Source organism: Anomaloglossus baeobatrachus, chromosome 3 (genome assembly GCF_048569485.1).
Source record: "Anomaloglossus baeobatrachus isolate aAnoBae1 chromosome 3, aAnoBae1.hap1, whole genome shotgun sequence".
Lineage (NCBI taxonomy): Eukaryota > Metazoa > Chordata > Amphibia > Anura > Aromobatidae > Anomaloglossus > Anomaloglossus baeobatrachus.
The window spans coordinates 54967927-54991022 of record NC_134355.1 but is presented as its reverse complement, the minus strand read 5'-3'; the positions used below and the strand labels follow the sequence as shown (position 1 = coordinate 54991022).

Sequence of the window (23096 nt, the reverse complement as noted above, 5' to 3'; positions counted from 1 at the left end):
ATGAAAAATAGGCAAAAAAAAACCACACCAAAAAGAGGCACAAGTTAATTAATCGGGCCCTATATGTTCAGGATGAGACTGCACATGGATTGTTTATATTTGTAACCATCGAGACACATTGGCCGACAAAGAAACTGTAGATGCAAATGGTAGGAAATCCTTTCATAAGCTTGATTTATTTTTCCTATTTAAGGTGCATTTAAAAGGCAAAAAGCACTGGTTATAATAGTGGATGTATCTTACAGTATATGGATGAATAATCGTCCGCAGAAGAAAAAAGTATTTGTCTGGCATTGCGTAATGTCTTCTAACTTTTTATTTTTGAGACTTGAGATGAAAGTGATGACTTGTGTCGGTGCTGAGTGCCAAATAACCTCCAGGGAAACTTGATTCCACTCAGAATAACTGGCTTTTATCCAGAGTCCAAAATGAGAGCAGGTTTAAGAAAAAAGCACAAATAAATGTTCTTTGCTCACACATTACATGATATCACCCCACTACCTTTTAACTCTGTTATTTATAATACATTTACTCCCAGTTTAGTTAGCATTTTACTTTTCTTTTTTTTTTTAGAAAATAGCCAAACGTTACAGATATTCCAAATCTTTATGGACGAAGTGGAAAATTGAAAATGAATAGTAATAATAAAAATATATATATATATATATATATACTGTATATAAAAAAAAAAAATATATATATATATATATATATATATATATCATCACAGTGTAACTCTTAAGGCATGTATACAACACAATGTCTTTCAGACGGCTGAACCTGCTGAGTTTTTATGGAGGAAGATACTTCAGGAAATGGTATCTTTTTTTTTTAGCCTTTTTTGTTGTTTCTTAAGCTCTTTTTTTAATGTTTTTGGCTGCCTGCGCTCACTTTCAGCTTTTTTTTTTCCACTGTTCCGGCTGGAGTTTCTTTTTCTACTGGTGTTTTATCATTGTTTTTTTTAACTTTATTCAACATATATTCCAAAAGATTAGCGGATGTCTTTTGAGCCTTCCCTCTGAGATGTATTGTAAATAGTGATGGACGGGCTCACAGATACCCAGAATTGGAGGGTCCAACTGGGTTTAAAAAAAAAAAAAAAAAGCTGGTTCCAGCCTGGAATTGATCTCGAATATCTGGCCAGATGCCGGTCCCATATAAGTCTAGGGGGACCAGAATCCGATGCTTTAAAATTATGTTAGAAGGGACAGGGGGATTGGACCAAGTGTGTTATACTTACCAGTCTTATTTCTTTTTACTTACAGATTAGTAATGGGGGGTCTCATAACCGTCCCCATTACTAATCTAGGGCTTATTGTCATTAACCACTAACCCCTTATTGACCCCAATTACAACCGCACAAGGGCAATCAGGATGAGCCGGATAAAGTTCTGGGATTGTCGCATCTAATGGATGCAACAAACTTGGCAGGCTACAGACTACTATTTTTAGGCTGGGGGCACAATAAGCATGGGCATCCTCAGCCTAAGAATTCCAGCCCCCCATTGTTGGCTTTTTCATGACTGGGTATCAAAATAGGGGGGGGGACGTTGATTTTTTTAACTATTTATTTACATAATGGAAAAAAAAGTTGCATACAATTCTTCTTATTTTGATACACAACCAAGAAAGCACATGGCCAGGGGCCGCAGCCTGTAGCTGCATGCTTTATTTGTGCTGGCTATCAAAATATGGGGGGACTCTACATCAATTTTATTATTTATTTTTATACCAATATAGACACACAGACAGCGTCTCTGATTGGAAGCAGTCAGACATGGTGTGACACAGGGTGAGGGAACGTCTGACTGCAATCAATCAGAGATTCCAGGACTGCCAGTGGGTGGCAGAAGCAGTGCTTATGCATGAGGTTAATGAGCGGCCCGGAAGCAGTGTACAGCCGCCCCAAGGGACTCGGTAAGTATAACATGCCTGCTTTCCCCTTTTATCTTTATTTTTTTTAAATTACCCCAGTTGCCGGACATGTATCGTTACCCGGAGTTCCCTGAGAACTCTGGGCCCAGGGTCGATGCTCAGGTACTTTTGAACCCATGCAGATCCAGACTTTTACAGTTCGGGTTCGCCCATTACTAATTGTAAAGAATAGAGCATCTTAAAAGTGTAAGACATCTGAAGAATAGACCAGTCACTGTTTTTTAACTGATTGGTATCATAAGAATCCTAAAGTAGTTAAAAGACTCTCAAAATGCTGAACATATGAATATTAAGTTGGTTTTACATATAAATGCAGATATTCATTCTTTTGTGTGTTTAGTTAGCATTTTTATGGTGGTTTTTGGAGCAAACCCACTTGAAAAGACATGCAATGGAGAGGTAAGAGCAAGGCAACTGCCAACAGGAAAATTAGTTTGTAGATGGTGGTCACAGACCATTACTTTTTGTTTATCTTTTACCTGTTCCTGACTGCTGACTATAAAAAAAAGTCTCCACTTCTGGGCTTTGTGCAGCGCCGACGTTTGTTCATGATTGGCTGTCAGGTTGGGGTCAGGACCCACCAATGGGGATTCCGGTGGAACATGCTAGTTCTGACAAGTGACATCATTGGGACCCGATTGGCTCTGAGCCCAATGATGTTATCGCTGTGCTATCTTCTATATGCCGCTATCAATAGCTATTTTGAAATTTGTGAGAGGGAGTGCTCTCCTCTCACCTGTCCAGCATCCCTGTGACATGTATTGGAGGGTGTCATAGCAACCACAGGGGAAATAATGACTCTTGAGTCTCTCAGGTATGGTGGATTCTTGAGCCTGCTTTACACCTTACAATTAAGCATACGATATCGTATGCGATGTGACATGCCCCCATCGTATGTGCGGCACGTTCAATTTGTTGACCGTGTCACACAAACGATTAATTGCCATCACACGTACTTACCTACCATACGACCTCGATGTGGGCGGCGAACATCCACTTCCTGAAGTGGGAGGGACGTTCGGCGTCACAGCGACGTCACACGGCAGCCGGCCAATAGAAGCGGAGGGGCGGAGATGAATGGGACGTAAACATCCAGCCCACCTCCTTCCTTCCGCATAGCCGGCGGGAGCCGCGGGACGCAGGTAAGCTGCAGTTTATCATTCCCGGGGTGTCACACACTGCGATGTGTGCTGCCTCGGGAACATTGAACAACCCAACGTTCAATTATTAGGTTTTGAACGACGTGTATGCGATCAACGTTTATTCGTTCAATCGCAATCGCACGTAGGTTTCACACACTACAATATCACTAACGATGCCGGATGTGCGTCACTTATGACGTGACCCCGCCGACACATCGTTAGATATATTGTAGCGTGTAAAGCCCGCTTTAGACTCATCCATGAGCACGGTCTAATAGGCGTTCTGTTAGTGCATTACACCAACTGAGTAAAAAACGTGATAAAAAAATTCACAAAATAAAGGACCAAAAAATATTCTACCAATAAATGCGTATATTTATGTAAAAACAAAAATAAATTAAAAAAATATACATCTTTGGTACTGCTGTACCTAGAGCAATCCAATCTATAAAACTATCACACTATTTAACCACTTAAGTGAACACTTTTAAAAAAATAAATAAAAATGGGACAAAACACTATGCTTTTTCATCATACCACTGAAAAAAGTGGTATAAAATGCGATAAAAAGGTCTAATGTAAGTAAAAATGGTCTAGCTGAAAATGTCATGTTGTCTTGTCCCACAAAAAACAAGTTGCCACACATCGCAGTCAACAAAAAAAATTAAAAGTTATAGCTCTCAGAATAAAGCGATTCACAAATATTCTTTTTTTCTATATAATTGTTTTTATTGTGTAAAAGTGGGAAAACATAAAAATGATATAAATGTGGTATCGCTGTAGAATAAAGCTGTCGTATCAATTTTACCACACTGTAAACAAAAAAAACAGCCCCAAAACTTCCTGAATTACTGGTCTTTGTTCATTCTGCCTCCCAAAAACCAGAATAGAAAGCAATAAAAAAATGGTATGTGCCCTGAAAATTATACAAATAAAAACTTGAACTCATCCCGTATTTATATCAGGGTTTCCATATACAGTTAGGTCCAGAAATATTTGGACAGTGACACAATTTTCGCGAGTTGGGCTCTGCATGCCACCACATTGGATTTGAAATGAAATCTCTACAACAGAATTCAAGTGCAGATTGTAACGTTTAATTTGAAGGTTTGAACAAAAATATCTGATAGAAATTGTAGGAATTGTACACATTTCTTTACAAACACTCCACATTTTAGGAGGTCAAAAGTAATTGGACAAATAAACCAAACCCAAACAAAATATTTTTATTTTCAATATTTTGTTGCGAATCCTTTGGAGGCAATCACTGCCTTAAGTCTGGAACCCATGGACATCACCAAACGCTGGGTTTCCTCCTTCTTAATGCTTTGCCAGACCTTTACAGCCGCAGCCTTCAGGCCTTGCTTGTTTGTGGGTCTTTACATTTTAAGTCTGGATTTGAGCAAGTGAAATGCATGCTCAATTGGGTTAAGATCTGGTGATTGACTTGGCCATTGCAGAATGTTCCACTTTTTTGCACTCATGAACTCCTGGGTAGCTTTGGCTGTATGCTTGGGGTCATTGTCCATCTGTACTATGAAGCGCTGTCCGATCAACTTTGCGGCATTTGGCTGAATCTGGGCTGAAAGTATATGCCTGTACACTTCAGAATTCATCCGGCTACTCTTGTCTGCTGTTATGTCATCAATAAACACAAGTGACCCAGTGCCATTGAAAGCCATGCATGCCCATGCCATCACGTTGCCTCCACCATGTTTTACAGAGGATGTGGTGTGCCTTGGATCATGTGCCGTTCCCTTTCTTCTCCAAACTTTTTTCTTCCCATCATTCTGGTACAGGTTGATCTTTGTCTCATCTGTCCATAGAATACTTTTCCAGATCTAAGCTGGCTTCATGAGGTGTTTTTCAGCAAATTTAACTCTGGCCTGTCTATTTTTGGAATTGATGAATGGTTTGCATCTAGATGTGAACCCTTTGTATTTACTTTCATGGAGTCTTCTCTTTACTGTTGACTTAGAGACAGATACACCTACTTCACTGAGAGTGTTCTGGACTTCAGTTGATGTTGTGAACGGGTTCTTCTTCACCAAAGAAAGTATGCGGCGACCATCCACCACTGTTGTCATCCGTGGACGCCCAGGCCTTTTTGAGTCCCAAGCTCACCAGTCAATTCCTTTTTTCTCAGAATGTACCCGACTGTTGATTTTGCTACTCCAAGCATGTCTGCTATCTCTCTGATGGATTTTTTCTTTTTTTTCAGCCTCAGGATGTTCTGCTTCACCTCAATTGAGAGTTCCTTAGACCGCATGTTGTCTGGTCACAGCAACAGCTTCCAAATGCAAAACCACACACCTGTAATCAACCCCAGACCTTTTAACTACTTCAATGATTACAGGTTAACGAGGGAGACGCCTTCAGAGTTAATTGCAGCCCTTAGAGTCCCTTGTCCAATTACTTTTGGTCCCTTGAAAAAGAGGAGGCTATGCATTACAGAGCTATGATTCCTAAACCCTTTCTCCGATTTGGATGTGAAAACTCTCATATTGCAGCTGGGAGTGTGCACTTTCAGCCCATATTATATATATAATTGTATTTCTGAACATGTTTTTGTAAACAGCTAAAATAACAAAACTTGTGTCACTGTCCAAATATTTCTGGACCTAACTGTAAATCTCTGAATTACGTGATTCAGACATTACCCCATATGGAAGATTCATTATAATGAGACAGGACGACTCAATATACGGCCTATGATCCAGTGGTGTCTGTCTTTTTAAACACTCATAAAAGTGCAGTCAGCCACAGTTTTGTGAACTTCTGAAAAGACCCACACTGCCAAATAGAAGTCAGAGTGCAAAGTATCTCTGCTGCCTCATTATAGGGAACGGATATGTCATGGCTTATATCTGAATTATGTCATTCAGAGATTTAGGGGTACTTTGCACACTATGACATCGCAAGCCGATGCTGCGATGCCATGCGCGATAGTCCCCGCCCCCGTCGCAGCAGCGATATCTTGTGATTGCTGCCGTAGCGAATATTATCGCTACGGCAGTTTCACATGCACTCACCTGCCCTGCGACGTCGCTCTGGCCGGCGAACAGCCTCCTTCCTAAGGGTGCGGGTCGTGCGTCGTCACAGCGACGTCACACGGCAGGCGCCCAATAGAAGCGGAGGGGCGGAGATGAGCAGGACGTAAACATCCCGCCCATCTCCTTCCTTCCGCATAGCCGGTGGACGCAGGTAAGGTGATGTTCCTCGCTCCTACGGCTTCACACACAGCGATGTGTGCAGGGTGACGTGATCCACATACTTTCCATCCTATCATTGGTGGGTTCTCACTATGAGATGATTGCCTTATTTCTAGATCATGGTTCAATAGTGAGTTGGATAATGCTACTCCTGTGCGACTGATTTACAGAAGCACGGGATTATACATGTATATTTTTGAAGCCAATGCTGCTCTGCACTAAGCACTTTTATATGTGAGTTGGATAATGCTACTCCTGTGCAACTGATTACAGAAGCACGGGATTACACATGTACATTTCTGAAGCCTATGCTGCTCTGCACTAAGCACTTTTATATGTATTTATATATATTTATATACAAGTTTGACCAGTATATGCTGATAATTATGTGGATATTGTACTATACTAAGCATTGTCTATGTACTTATATGTAAAGGAAATTTTTCCCACCTCCAAACTTGAATCAGTGATATTTATAGAGTGTGTGGATCATGCTACCCTGGTTCTTAAATCCCCTCTGAATGTTTTTTAAGATATTTTTAGTCATTTTTTCACTTCTGTGCACTGTGTGACATGTATTTTTGGAATTAAATAAAAATAAAAATCATTTGATAGCAATTCTACTTAGAATAATTTATTATAAAATTATACACATGAAAAATGTGGGATAATGGGTGGTTATAGGTATCATATGCTTATTTAGGACCTAGTCCAAGAAAATATAATTGAAATGGACCTAAGTATTCTTTTGGTAACAGCGATGTGTGCTGCCTGCTGGAACGAGGAACAACATCGTACCATCGCTACTGCGAAATTATGGAAATGTCGGACCCTACACCGATCATACGATAACGACGCTTTTGCGCTTGTTAATCGTATGTAAAAGGATTCACATACTGCGATGTCGAGCGACGCCGGATGTGCGTCACTTTCGATTTGACCCCACCGACATCGCTCCTGCAATGTCGTAGTGTGCAAAGTACCCCTTAGATCTAAACTTCCAATGTAAGTGCTCAGCATAGAGCACAGGATAAATGTGATCCAAAATGTCATGTAAAATCTTCCCAATAATAGCTTCAATTAATTCCACAAAACTTAAGCAAGTCCCAACTCTGGTATCTGTTAACGGAATACAGCAGGTTTAAACAGTACTTGCAGGACAAGGACTCTGAAAAAGCATCATAGCTCTGCTTCCTCCAACCCCCAAAAGAAATCCAGCCAAATATATGCTCCCACATCAAAAGCGCCCCCCCTCCTTCTGAGCCCCACAGTGTACCTAAAACACTGTAGCAAAGAGAGACCACTTAATTACAGAGTGCTTTTCTCCAGAAGCACAAGATGGGAACAATGTATGGGCACTACAATGTACAGGCAGTACAATTGTGTATGTGTAATTTTCATTCTCCACTAAGGGGCTCTGCAAATGGAGTCTGCAAACTAATCTAGGAAAATCTGTGTTCCAAAAGTCAAATAGCGCTCCTTCCCTCTCAAAACTTACCATGCGGTCAAACAGTACTATAGAGCCACATATAGCATATTGCCTCTTGCAACAGAAATTGTCTATCACATTTTTATTCCATTTTTATCTATTCCCTCTTGAGAAAATGTAAAATCTGGAACCAAAACAAACTTTTTGTGGTAAAAATATAATTATATTCTCTATACCGCCCAATGGTATAACAGTCTGTGGAGCACATGTAATGTCAATATGCTCACTGCACCTTTAGATTAATTCATTGCAAGGTGTAGTTTGTAAAATGGGGTCACTTGTGGGGGGTTCTTCTGTTCTGGCACTTTTATATTGCACGCCTTCTCTTCAGAGCCTTCCACTGTGCCTGAAACGTAGTTTCTGACCACATATGTGTCACGCTCCCCAGCTTCCATGCCACGCTTCCCAGCTCCCGTGCCACACTCCCCAGCTCCCGTGCCACGCTCCCCGGCTCCCGTGTCACGCTTCCCAGCTCCCGTGCCACGCTCCCCGGTCCTCCGCTCCACAGTCTCCTTGCCTCCTCTCCCTCACCTGCGTCCTCCAGGCGTCCTGCTCCCCGCTCCCGGCACCCTTCCGCGACTCTGAGCCCTCTGCCGGGCACTCCTGCTTCTTGTGCACCGCTTCCTGCCCTGGCTTCTGGCACCCGGGCCTCGCGCATGCGCGTTAGGGTGCGCGCGTGGTCATTGACCTTTTCTTAAAGGGCCAGCATCCACTGACAGGATATTACACACACAGGTACAAGGTATAAAGGAGTTTCCTTTCCAAGTGGGCGGGGCCTGTTCTTTGTGTTTAGTAAGCTAGGAGTCAGGTCCCCCTGTGCCTTGTCCCGTACTGACTTATCTGTCTTGTAGAGCCGCTCCTGCCTCGCCAACCGGTCCTGATGGTTCCAGAACTCCGGACGGTGACTGCCCGTCATCTCATCAGTCCCTACCATCTCCGATCCCTGGATCCGTGTGGTGACCGACCTCCTCGCTCAGCTGGTTCCGGATTCTGCCTGACATCATCCCGGCCTCCGAACCTGAGCCTCGTCACCCGGACTACCTTCAGAGACTCTGTGGTCCCAGGGACTTCTTCACTCCGGTCCTCTGAATGGACTGTCCTGCTACCCGTAGTGCTCCGGCTACCGGGCACCTTGCCCTCGTTGGGGTGCTCAGTCCAGTGGATCCACCTCCTGGGCCTACCTGTCCTCCTGGTCCTAACAGCAAGAACAGGCCATGGATCCCGCCGAAGCACTAGCGTCCCAGCTGGCCGGATTGCAGCAGGAACTCGGACGACAACGCGAGACCCAATCCCGCATGCTAGCCTTCATGACCTCAGTGGACACCCGCCTGAATACGCTGCAAGCAACGGCCACGCCCCTGGCCTCACAGTCCACGTCCACAGCTCCCGTGGGAGCTTCCCCGAAATCCTCTAAACTCCACTTGGCCTCTCCGCCCCAGTATGCCGGAGATCCTAAGACCTGCAGAGGATTCTTGAATCAGTGCTCCCTCCACTTTAAGCTGCTTCTGCATCTGTTTGCCTCCGACCAAGCCAAGGTGGCGTTTGTGATGTTCCATCTAGAGGGTGAGGCACTGGCCTGGATGAACCCCTTGTGGGAGAAGGAGGACCCTGTAACCGCTAACATCCAGGAATTCCTGCAGGCTTTTCGAACCACCTTTGATGAACCCGGACGTGCCGCCGCGTCCGCCTCATCACTCCTCAGGCTACGTCAGGGGACCTTGACGGTGGGTCAATATGCCATCCGCTACCGCACCTTGGCCTCAGAATTAGGGTGGAACAATGAGGCCCTAACCGCCGCCTTCTGGGAAGGACTCTCCGGTCGTATTAAGGACTAGCTGGCCGGCCGCGATGTTCCTTCCACCCTGGATGCCCTGATCGCTCTAGCCACCCGCGTGGACCTCCGCTTTCAGGAACGATCCAAAGAGGTGTCCCGCGAGAGACGTCCGATACGGCACTCCTCTCCTCCGCAGAAGCCCGCCGTTCCTCAGTCGGCGTCATCTGGCGTCTCTGTCCACGAGCCCATGCAGATTGACCGTTTGAGGCAGTCCGAGCAACGCTGAGCAGAACGGCTCGCCAAAGGCCTCTGCTTCTACTGCGGAGAGGGCACACACCTGCTACGTTCCTGTCCAGAGAGGCCGGGAAACTCCAAAGCCAAGGATTGGTAGGAGAGGCCACCCTAGGTACTGGGACTCTCTCAGACCCGCTTACGTGGACTGTTCAAGTGACAGCGGGAGAGACGCGGTTCACGGCAGAAGCGTACCTCGATTCCGGGGCAGCAGGCAATTTCATCCAGCAGGCTACGGTGGACAAGTACCAGGTGCCTGTTATTCCACTCGACAAACCTCTCGTGATTGCCTCTGTAGATGGGAGACCCCTCTCTGACACCATCTCATGGATCACCAAGCCTGCAGAACTACGTATCGGTGCCCTGCACACCGAGAAAATCACTCTCTATGTCCTCCCGCGCATGTCTCATCAAATCCTGCTGGGACTCCCCTGGTTACGGACACACGAACCGTCGGTCAGCTGGCGTGCTGGAGAAATTACCCGATGGGGTCCCTCTTGCCATGCACGAGAACTGCCTGAAGTCCATACAGCCCATCCGATGACCTCCGGTCCCGGAGTCCCTACCAGGACTGCCTTCGGCCTATTGGTCCTTCGCGGACGTTTTTGATCAAAAAGAGTCAGAGGTACTGCCGCCACATCGTCCTTACGACTGTGCCATCGACCTACTGCCGGGAACCACACCACCTCGAGGACGGATATATCCTTTGTCCCCTGCTGAAACAAGGGCCATGTCTGCCTACATCACTGAGAACCTGGCAACGGGATTCATCCGGAGATCCTCCTCTCCTGCTGGAGCAGGCTTCTTCTTCGTTAACAAGAAAGAGGGCGACCTGCGCCCCTGCATTGACTACCGGGGATTGAACCAAATCACCATAAAGAATAAATACCCCCTGCCGCTCATCCCCGAATTGTTTGATCGGCTTAGAGGAGCTCGTGTGTTCACCAAGTTGGATCTTCGTGGTGCCTACAACCTGGTCCGCATCCGCTCTGGGGACGAATGGAAGACCACATTCAACACTCGCGATGGGCACTACGAGTATTGTGTGATGCCCTTCGGCCTGTGTAACGCACCGGCAGTCTTTCAAGAACTAGTGAATGACGTGTTCCGGGACCTTCTCTACGTCTGTGTGGTGGCATATCTGGATGACATCCTGGTCTTATCTCCGGACCTACAGACCCACAGAGAGAACGTGCAGCTGGTACTACAAAGGCTTAGAGAGAATCGCCTGTACACCAAGTACGAGAAGTGTGTCTTCGAACAGTCGTCTCTTCTCTTCCTGGGTTATGTAATCTCCGATACCGGCCTGCAGATGGACCCAGAGAAGGTCTCTTCCATCCTCAATTGGCCCCCTCCTTCCGGACTGAAGGCAATTTAACGTTTCCTTGGCTTTGTGAACTATTACCGTCAGTTCATCCCTCACTTCTCTGCCCTGATTGCACTTCTCTCTGCCTTGACCAAGAAGGGGGCTAATCCGAAGGACTGGTCACCTGCGGCCAACGCCTCGTTTGGCTCCCTGAAGCGGGCATTTGCTTCCTCTCCTGTGCTCCACCGTCCTGAGTTAAACCGACAGTTCACCTTGGAGGTGGATGCCTCCTCCTCTGGGACCGGGGCAGTGCTCATGCAGAAGTCCTCCACCGGGAAGATGGTCACTTGCGGATTCTTCTCCAAGAGCTTCTCAGCGCCTGAACGCAACTACAGCAGTCAAGCTGGCTCTGGAAGAATGGCGATACCTTCTGGAGGGAGCAGTGTACCCCGTGATCATTTACACTGACCACAAGAACCTGGAATACCTGCGGTCTGCTCAACGACTAAACCCACGACAAGCCAGGTGGTCCTTGTTCTTTGCCAGGTTCGATTTTCAACTCCATTTTCGGTCCGCGGATAAGAACTTGCGAGCAGATGCCTTGTCCAGGTCTTTCGTGCCCATGGAACAGGAGGAGGAGACATCCCAGCTCATCATCTGCCCAAGTAAAGTCATTCCGGTGGCTCCTGTCACTCTGGCTCAGATACCCCCTGGGAAGACCTATGTCTCTGAAACCGACAGACAAAAAGTCTTGCACTGGGGCCATGCCTCGAAAATAGCCGGCCATGCTGGTCAGAAGAGAACATGCAGTACGATTGTCCGGCACTATTGGTGGCCATCCCTTCGCACGGATGTCGCGTCTTTTGTCTCAGCCTGCTCCTCCTGTGCCCGGAACAAGACGCCCAAACACCTGCCATATAGTCGTCTTCTGCCGCTGCCAATTCCCTACGTTTCGTGGCAACACATTGCAATGGACTTTATTACAGACTTGCCCTTGTCCTCCGGACACATGGTCATATGGGTCGTGGTGGATCGTTTCTCCAAGATGGCTCATTTCGTCCCTATGGCTGGACTGCCGTCTGCCCAGGAGCTCGCTGACGCCTACATACAGAACATCTTCCGGTTGCATGGCTTTCCCTCACACATTGTGTCCGACAGAGGAACTCAGTTCACCTCGCGCTTCTGGAGGGCTCTCTGCAAACATCTGGGAGTGGCTCTGGACTTTTCTTCGGCCTACCACCCTCAGTCGAATGGCCAAGTGGAACGAGTCAATCAGATCCTGACCTCCTTCTTGCACCACTACGTTAACATCCATCACGACGATTGGTCCACGCTCCTTCCTTGGGCTGAATTCTCCCATAACCATCACGTCAGTGAGTCCTCCTCCAGCTCTCCCTTCCATGTCGTTTACGGACTTCAGCCTTCCGTCCCATTACCTGTATCCTCTACCTCGGATGTCCCTGCTGCTGATACCGTAGTCCGTGACTTCTCAACAATTTGGAACTCTGTCAAGACGTCCCTTGGACGCGCTTCCCTGCAGATGAAGAGACACGCGGACAAGAGGCGTCTGGATCCTCCGTGTTTCTCTCCAGGAGATCTGGTCTGGCTTGCTTCCAAATATGTCCGATTGAAGCCACCGTCGTACAAGCTGGGTCCTCGCTACATCGGACCGTTTAAAGTCATCGGCAAGATCAATGAGGTCTCCTACAAGCTGCAGCTCCCGGCCACGATGAGGATACCCAACTCCTTCCACTTCTCCCTGCTCAAGCCGGTTGTCCTTGGTTGTCGCTGATGCCCGTTCTGCTCCTCCCCCTATTGTTGACGATGACATCTATGCGGTAAGGGATATCGTGGCCATGAAGACCGTGCGGGGTCGGCAGTTCTTCCTGGTAGACTGGGCAGGGTATGGTCCTGAGGATAGGTCCTGGGAACCCCGGGAGAATGTGGGTACTCCCCTGATACGTGCCTTCCTGTCCCGGTTGCGGGGAGGGGGGCGAGGGGGAGGGGGTACTGTCACGCTGCCCAGCTCCCATGCCACGCTTCCCAGCTCCCGTGCCACGCTCCCTGGCTCCCGTGTCACGCTCCCCAGCTCCCGTGCCACGCTCCCCAGCTCCCGTGCCACGCTCCCCGGCTCCCGTGCCACGCTCACCGGCTCCCGTGTCACGCTCCCCAGCTCCCGTGCCACGCTTCCTGGTCCTCCGCTCCACAGCCTCCTTGCCTCCTCTCCCTCACCTGCGTCCTCCAGGCGTCCTGCTCCCCGCTCCCGGCACCCTTCCGTGACTCTCAGCCCTCTGCCGGGCACTCCTGCTTCTTGTGCACCGCTTCCTGCCCTGGCTTCTGGCACCCGGGCCTCGCGCATGCGCGTTAGGGTGCGCGCGTGGTCATTGACCTTTTCTTAAAGGGCCAGCATCCACTGACAGGATATTACACACACAGGTACAAGGTATAAAGGAGTTTCCTTTCCAAGTGGGCGGGGCCTGTTCTTTGTGTTTAGTAAGCTAGGAGTCAGGTCCCCCTGTGCCTTGTCCCGTACTGACTTATCTGTCTTGTAGAGCCGCTCCTGCCTCGCCAACCGGTCCTGATGGTTCCAGAACTCCGGACGGTGACTGCCCGTCATCTCATCAGTCCCTACCATCTCCGATCCCTGGATCCGTGTGGTGACCGACCTCCTCGCTCAGCTGGTTCCGGATTCTGCCTGACATCATCCCGGCCTCCGAACCTGAGCCTCGTCACCCGGACTACCTTCAGAGACTCTGTGGTCCCAGGGACTTCTTCACTCCGGTCCTCTGAACGGACTGTCCTGCTACCCGTAGTGCTCCGGCTACCGGGCACCTTGCCCTCGGTGGGGTGCTCAGTCTAGTGGATCCACCTCCTGGGCCTACCCGTCCTCCTGGTCCTAACAATATGTGGGACTGATATACTCAGAATAAATTGACCACCCAGATTGTTGTGCAATTTCTCCTATGAGCCATTTTAAAAATGAAAAACTTGGTGCTAAAACAACATTTTAGTATAAAAAAATGTAATTATTTTCTCTTCACCACCCAATGGTATAAAACTCTGTGAAGCACCTGTAGGGTCAATTTCCCCAGTGCACCACTAGGTGAATTCATTGAGGGGTATAATTTGTAAAATGGCATGGCTTATGGGAGGACTCTGCTATTTTGCACCTCAGGGGTTCAGCTTATGTGTACCCTCAAACCATTCCAGCGAATTCTGAAATTCATTGTGGTGCTCCTTCCCGTCTGAGCTTTGTTTGTGCCTCAAAAGTAGTTTTCAACCACATATGGGATATTGGCGAACTCAGGAGAAATTGCTCAACAAATTGTAACATTCAATTTCTCCTATTACCCCTTATGAAAATAAAAAACTTGGCGCTAAAGCAACATTTTTATAGAAAACATGATAATTTAACATTCAAAGTCCCCTAGATAACTTGTGCAAGAGGTGTAGTTTCCAAAATGGGGTCAATTGTGGGGGTTTATGCTGTGTTGGCATGACAGAGGCTTTTCATATGTAGGGAGGAACCACTCGACTTTGGTCAGGAGCTCATTATGCCTTTTTATTGCCTCCAACGCCCCTGATGAATCAGTCTTGAGGAAATGCATCAGGAAGGAGGGCATTGAGCATCGCTGGTGATTACTTGGGGTAATGTGTGGCATATTGTGGGCCCCCCCCTCATCGTTCTAGAGGTAATACCAGTATAATTGGTTAGCAATGGTGCTAGTTGGTGAGCATTTACCCCATTGCTACCAATACTTATAAGCACTCTGAGTCGTTGCATTCTCTTGGCCGCACATACAGTTTAACTGGGAAGTCCCCTATCTCCTGTAAATGTGCAACTTGAGTACCCAGGGTGCTTTTATATAATCTTGTGGTACTGTTTGTTCACTGGGTGATGATCTTTGTTGGACTTTGAGCCATTTTAATATATTTATTAAAAGTTATATTTTATTATCATTGCTTTTTCCTTAAAACATTTTTGGTAATCACTTTATCCTGCTTTTCATATGTGACATGACATCTGCAATCTATTCCAGCCAAAATGGAGCTCCAAATTTCAAATGGCGCTCTTTCTCTTCCGAGCCCTGTCATGCGACCAAATAGCAGTTTCCCCACAAATATGGGGCATCTCAGTAGAAATTGCACAACAAATTGGTCATTTTTTCCAGATTCCCTTGTAAAAATGGAAAATTTAGAGCTAAAGCTACATTTTTGCTGGATAAATTAATTACTTCATTTTCACGGTTCAACGCTATAAAATTCAGTGAAACATTTGTGGGTTTAAGGTACTCACCACACATCTAGATAAATTCTTTGAGGAGTGTAGTTTCAAAATGGGGTCACTTGTGGGGGCTTCTGCTGTTTAAGCACATCATGGGCTCTGCAAATGTGACATAGTGTCTATTGCAGGTAATTTTGCAATCTGATATTCAAATGGCGCTCTTTCCTTTTTATAGCCCTACCGTGCACCCTGTTAGTTATTTTCCATCATTTATCATTTATGGGGTATTGGTGTACTTAGAAGAAATTGCACAACAAATTGTAATGTCCATTTTGTACAGCAATCCTTGTGAAAATACTAAATTTGGGGCTAAAGAAATAATTTTGGGGAATCAGTAACATTTTCACTTTTTAATTTTCTGTCACCTTGGCCCCTCAAAGTCACTTCAAACGTGATGTGGTCCCTAAAAAATGTGGTTTTGTAAATTTTGTTAAAAAAGTGAGAAATTGCAGATAAACATTTAAACCTTTTAGCTTCCTAACAAATAAAAAATATGTTTCAAAAATGATGCTGATGTAAAGTAGACATGTGGCAAATGTTAGTTACATCATCACACAAAATAGTTCATAAATATCTGGTTTAAGGCCATAAAAATTAAAAACGAAAATAGAAAATGTCCAGCTCACCGATCAGCTGCTTGCTGACAAACAGGTCCAGCACACAAAATGGCTGGCCACCAGGAATTAGAAGAGAAAGGGAAGTCCAGCGCAGTCCATAAATTAAAACATCCAAATTTATTGAAGATAATGATAAAAAATTCCAGCAATTAGCAGCTCATATCATGGTAATCCGGTTAGAACAACGCGTTTCGACGCTTAGGTCTTAATCATGTTCCACCAAACATGATTAAGACCTACACGTCGAAACGCTTGATATGAGCTGCTATTTGCTGGAATTTTTTATCATTATCTTCAATACATTTGGATGTTTTAATTTATGGACTGCGCTGGACTTCCCTTTCTCTCATAACAATTAAAAGTTCGAAAGTTGCGAAATTTCCACTTTTTGTCAAATTTTTTATATTTTTATAAATAAATGCACATCATATCGACCAAAATTTTCCACTAACATGAAATATAACATGTCACGAAAAACAGTCTCAGAATCACTGGGATATGTTGAAGCGTTCCACAGTTATTACATTAGAAAGTTACGCTGGTCAGTATTGTACAATTTGACCTGGTCAGGAATGTGAAAACAGGCTCGGACACAAAAGGATTAATGAATGATTCTTCTCTTGTTTTGTGTTTTGCTAGTGTCCTTGTCACTACTGGCAGCATGAGGGTAACACCAGGGAAGATGTAAAGGAAGGCCCTGGCTATAAGAAGAGGGTGGAGGCGTCACCGCATAAGTATTACTACTAATATAAAGACAACACATGGGAGGGGAGACAAACAAGTGAGACATATACAACAACAAAACCTCTAATTCTCCAGGAAGGCACTCCACCGCATCTGCTGGAACAATAACCACAGCTTTCTCCAGAGACCACGCCTTCACAGGTCAGCATAGAATGAACTATCACTGGCATATGGGAGATCCAGGACGGAGCTTAAAAATTAAGGTGAGTGGCATTAAGGTTCAGCAGCTGAGATTATAGTTTAATGGAATCTCAGCAGAATCTACAAGTATCTCTTAACCCCTTCAGCACCAAATGAAGTTAAATCCACTCATGTTAAAGAGAACATGTTATCTGCAAATCCCCGTGACCTTCTAATCACAGATATTGCAATGGTCTCAGCCAAATGTGACACACTCGTGACACACATGCAAACATGCCGTCACCCAGCACAGTGTTGAGCATGTAGCAGATACCTGTCATTGGTTTTTAACTGAAACACAACTGATAGGGCTGTAGAAGGGCATCAACCCAGCAGCAGTTCCAGTATCTGCACTTTGTGAGATAAGAATCATGAGTATCACCATCACAGCCCCACAAAATGACCTGCAGCAGCTACTGGTGTGCATGTTTTTGATCAAACTGTCAGAACCTGACTTAATGAGCATGGTATGAGGGCTCAACATCATGTTGGGAGAGCTGTGCTGACAGCAGTTCAATTGGCATTAGCCAGAGAACTCCAGAATTGGCAGTTCTCTTCACAGATAAATGCAAATTCACTATGAGCAGCTGTGACAAATGTCAAAGACCGGGGCTCCTAAACTGGCCCTCAGGCTAGATGGCCCTAGCTACTCCTGGCCAGCCCCGACCTAATATTCCCTATCCCCCACCCCAGGGAAAGGCTGGGGCAGGAGTGGTTAAACCTACAAATAGACAAATTGGAAAATGAAAACTGTAACTCACAGTAATCACACACAGAGGTATTAGAAAATACGTGATTAGGAGGAAATGAAGAGCAGGGAGGGAATAAACAGATGACTAGAGAAGTCCCACAACACACCAAATAGCACTCAGTAGTTCAACAAAAGGGAGGGGATCCAGCACCACTGATTGCAATAGGAGTTAGTGATACAACACAAGATCACTAGCTGGAGAGGAGAGCCAGGACACAAAAAAAAGCGGAAGGTGCCAATCATTGCAAAAATACGGCGGAGAACCACAGGGCAAAAAGAATGAAGAGAAGCACTCACCCAGAAAAAAACATGGTCGTTTATTTCACATGGACATACAGAGGCGTGTGGACCTGTAGAAGCGCTATTCCAAGAGCGAAACAGCAGCTGTCATCCTCGCTTCCTGCGTCCTCTCCTCACCTCTGTATGTCCATGTAGCACTCAGTAGTTCACCAGCAACTGGATCAGAACAGCATATGGACTGGTATTGCTTAAAGCTATAGTCGGCACAGAAAGTCATTTTCAACCAGTTTAAAAAGGCGAGGAGAAGCTGTGATAGGTTTACCATAACATGTGATCCTAGAGGTAACCAGCAGGCTAGTAGAGATTAACCCCTGCCAGCCCAATCACTAGTAATGAGCACACAGCTGGTCAACGCCTGAGCTTGCCTGTGCAACTCAGAAGCCCCAAAGAAATCACAGTGTGGAGTATCAGAGTCTGTGGTATGAACAGCACCAGATACCGCAATGACACTTGGCTACTTTTGAGCCAATTGCTGTGTGACCATGGATATGCTGTGGGTAATGTTCTACTGCTTAATTAACTATGTGCATCTTCTATCTTGACTACAACCTTACATTGTAGTAAAAATAGAAGATGCACATAGTTAATGTCTTAAAAAATGTAAATAAATAATTTAAAAATTTGGTGTGCAGTCCCCACACCCAATGTTGATACTCAGCCATAATAAAGCCAACAGCGGGGGGCTGGTATTTTCAGGCTGGGGAGGACCCCTCGTTATTGGGTCCCCCCCATCCTAAAAATAACAGCCTGCAGCTGCCCAGAGCTGTAGCAGCCATTAGATGCGACATTCCGTGAACTTTAAACGGTTCATCCTGATTGCCCTGGTGCGGTGGCAGTCGGGGTAATAAGGAGTTAATGACAGCTCACAGATGCCACTAAGCCCTAGATTAGTAATGGGAGGCATCTGTATGATTCGTCCATTACTTATCTGTAAATCACAAGAAACAAAAATACCCTTTATTTGAAAAAAATACAAAAAAAACCCCTTCTTTCTCCCCTTTATTAACCCCGAAAACACCTCTCACACACACATTCGATCGCTGTATCACTTTGATCTTACACACACACACACACACACACACTTCTGACTGCAGTATCACTTCGCCCTCACAAACACACACACACACACATCGGGTCACAGGATCACTCTGCTCTAACTCTATGTGAGTGATACTTCTTCCTGCCAGCAGGGTGAGCGATCACTGTAGAATGCATGGGGACCTGACAGCGACGCAGATCTGAATTTGAGAGAAGCCCATTCACTTGCCCACTCTATATGTCTGGATTCTCCTGGGGGGTGTCTGCCTTCTACTGGGAGTAAACATAGCCATGTTTCCACCAAACATAAGCCCTAGCACATTTTTCAGGACAAAAAAATAATATAAGACAGTGTTATTTTTGGGGAGACACGGTACCTACAGAGCTGTAGTCGTTTTATTCCACAAAGTCAGCTGGAGTAAATAGACAAATATACAAGGATGGCTGTACTACCACCTCCTTGACTGAAAAGGCCGGAATAATCGCAGATTTAAATGAATAAAACACACGTTATGCTAAGTCTTGTTTCCCCAAAACTACATAACAATGTAAGCAAAGGGGAGAGGTCACCAAAAGTTACCTTCTCATTCACTGAGCACTAAGATCTAATCTTATTTGAGGCTCGTAAGTCAGCAATCGGTTTATTCCTTATCTACTACTGGCCTTGCGCCAGTCACAGGGCGGTTGGCTTGGAAATGTCTACATTACAAACCTTTATTGGATTTCCTCTTTTAGGCTTGACTGGAAGTAGATGAATACTGTCAGTTAATGATGCTTAACGAGAAGCCGGTTAGATATGTAAACTGTAAGCAGCTACTTCACAATCAAGTTTAGCTGGAGTACGTAAGCATGGAAAACGCTAATGGGCATTAATTTATTATCTCGGCTTAAAACCTTGGTCCTGAAGGAGTCGGGGGTATAAATCTTTGACAGCGATAGTCTACTTATTGAAACCTAGTAGCAACTGAACATCAAGCAGATGATACAACCGCAGCGGCAGCTTTAGGCTATCCACAATAATAATTTGTAACAATGAAACTAATTAAAAACAGACGTGGAAATTCTAAACTTGTAAACTAGGCAGAGAATTACAATGTGTTCTTGTACAATTATATGCAATTATTTTTTACTTCTGACACATCATTTATTTTAGGGAGTATAATCTGGTGCACCTATGATTAAGATTTGGTTCTGATCCAAAAAAAAGCACATGTAAGTTCATTCCGACTTTCATAGAAGTCTATGGATGGCATATTTCTTTCTGTCTGCCATTTTGCTCTCCTGGGGGGGTGACTCAAACCTGATTGATTGACAGTTTGGACTAGCAACATAGTTGTGTCACTAATCTGAACTGTGTGCTCTCTAACTCTGCTGTATGACGCAGCTTTCCCTCTGCAGCCATCGGAGGAGCAAGCGCGGTGACACATAAACTTTGCATCTGTGACGCCCTGGCGCCGCCAGGTGGTCACAGAAGTACACAACACCCTACATAACATCTTCCCACACAAGGTCCCATCAGCCACAAAATCCTAGCCACCCCCCAGGGTAAGAAGGACACACCAGTGGGCAGGACCAGGCGGATTGGGAGCGCCCACCTAGGGGTCTTGAGGATCCGGGGGCGGGAACAAGTTAGTCTAAGTCTGAGTTTGAAGTGGAGAGGAGTGACAGTGACAGACTGTCAGAGGAAAGCTGAGCCTAGTGGAGAGTAGACAGGGTAGTGGCCCTGGTCTGCTGGCTAGGTGGCAAGCAGTGGACCGTGTCCAAAGGCGACGGGAATACAGTCGCGGGAGATCCAGTATGGACCGGGACAGGGTTGGAGCCCGCCGATACCGACAGCGGAGATCCGGTCTGGAAATCGTGCACAGGCGGGGTACCTGGACCCTAGTTAGAAGACGGTTGCAAGCTCCTTCTTTAATTCACCAGGCCAGGAGCAGGTTTCAGGCCTAGCTCCAGAAGTTTAGCCCAGATAGAGCAAAACGGCAGCCCACAGCGGGGGATGGGGTATCCGCATACACCCACTGAAATCCCAAGGGTCAGTTTTCGCGGGCATGTCTCCCAACCAAAATACACTGGGAGCGGATTTCCCCATTCCAGACGGAGTCGTCCACAAGTGAGAAAAGCTACAGAGTGCCGGAGGAAGGGACATCGGTACACCAGCCGGGTGTGGGACCCGAGTATACCCGGACGTGGCAGCCTGCCACTGACACCTTGGTTTACCAACGGACTCGTGTGTAATTCTTCTACAGTGAGTACACCAACATTCCCCGGTCCGGCCTGGCGCGCCACCTCCGGCCTACATCACTCCCCGTGTTCTGGACACTGAGCCCCGGGGCATCCATCCCTACCCACGGAGGGGTTAACATCCAGCTGCTATCCCATCTCCCTGCGGGTGCTCCCCAACAGCAGCGGTGGTACCATATCTTACCACACACAGTGGGTGGCGTCACGAAGTATTTACAGCAGTCCCCGTACAAATACGTTCCCTTTTTATTTGAGTGTTCGCGCGACCCCCGGGCCCGGAAATCCCTCGAGCCACTGCGGATCCGGATCCGAGCAGCCCGGCTGCTACTGACGTGGGGGCGGCACACATCTACTGATCAGACGAAAGTCTATTGGCAAAGGGTTATAAATACTGTTCTCATTGCCTAAGGCTGCTTTCACAAATCCGTTTTTTGCCATGCGGCACAATCTGGTAAAAACTGGAATACACGGATCCGGCGTGTGTTGCCGCCGGATCTGTTCTTTCCCCCATAGACTTGTATTAGTGCCGGATTGTTCCTCATGGCCTTGCGTTGCATCCGGATATTGCTGGATCCGGCATAAATAGCTGATCCAGCGGCCGGATGGAATGCTGCTTGCAGCGTTTTTTGTCTCTGGGCGAAAAACCATATGGCGCCGGACAGCGTGAGTTACAATGAAAGCCTATGGGCGCCGGATCCGTCATCATCCGGCATATGACGGAATTCAACGACGGATCCGTTTTTTTGAACTGCGCATGCTCAGTAGCACATCGGATCTGTCAAAAACGGAAGGAACACATGGAAAAAACTGATGCAACGGATCCGTTTTTTCGCCGGATCGGTTGCATCAGTTTTTTTGCCAGATTGTGCCAGATGGCAAAAAACAGATATGTGAAAGCAGCCTAAAAGACCAGCCACGGCTGTTAGACTGCAGCGATGTCCAAGCATTAATAGTAAAATTAAAGCCTTCTTAGCCGGGTGTACGCTGGTCAGCTTCACAAGCGCATTGCGCATGATCTGAAGGCTCCTGCGCTTCCAACCATGTGCAGAGCACATCTACAGCCGGCAAGCAAACACTTGGCTAAGAAGGCTGCGAGAATGGTAAGCGAGCATGCGCGGGATCTCCAGGAGCTGATGGTGACGTATAGGGGCGTGATACCACGGAAAGAGGGCAAACTAGACAGGGCAAAGTGACGCCCTGGGGACTAGACCCTCTGCTTATTTACATAGGGAACACATTAGTTATAAAACATGTTTTTTATAAATTCATTTTACACAACACAGGGATGGATAGGAAGGGGTTTTTAGGCCACACAACACCCTGCTTGTATGTTGCAAGGCCTATGGGACTTGATAGGTTCCCTTTAACCATGGTAAATAAACCCCCCCCCCCAGAAAAAAGCAGATTTATACTTTATTTTTTTGTAATTTTATCGCACTTGAAATTTATTTTCCCATTTCCTGTACATTGTATGATAAAATGAATTGTTTCATTCAAACGTACAAAAACAAGCCCTCAAACAGCTATATTGATGGAAAAATAAAAAAAAGTTATGGCTCTTGGAAGAAGGGGAGGAAAAATCAAAAATGGAAAAATGGAAAATGGCCAGGGGGTGAAGGGGTTAAACAGAAGTAAATTACAAAGTTTGCAATTTTACCTAAAGAACGTAATACCCTTCTACATGGCAAGGAAGATCATAGAAAGTTGAATAAAATGATACTTTGATATCTGCAATACAAAGTCTTATTCCAGAGAAAGCCATGTTTTTCCTAAAATGTAAATGAGCTGTGA

General features: G+C 46.2%; 1 protein-coding gene across 1 annotated transcript in view; it reads right to left on the bottom strand.

Moving 5' to 3' along the window:
- PPM1B (protein phosphatase, Mg2+/Mn2+ dependent 1B) overlaps positions 1-23096 on the bottom strand; it is a 145599-nt gene that overhangs the window by 76953 nt on the left and 45550 nt on the right. The gene's annotated exons all lie outside the window — the stretch shown is intronic.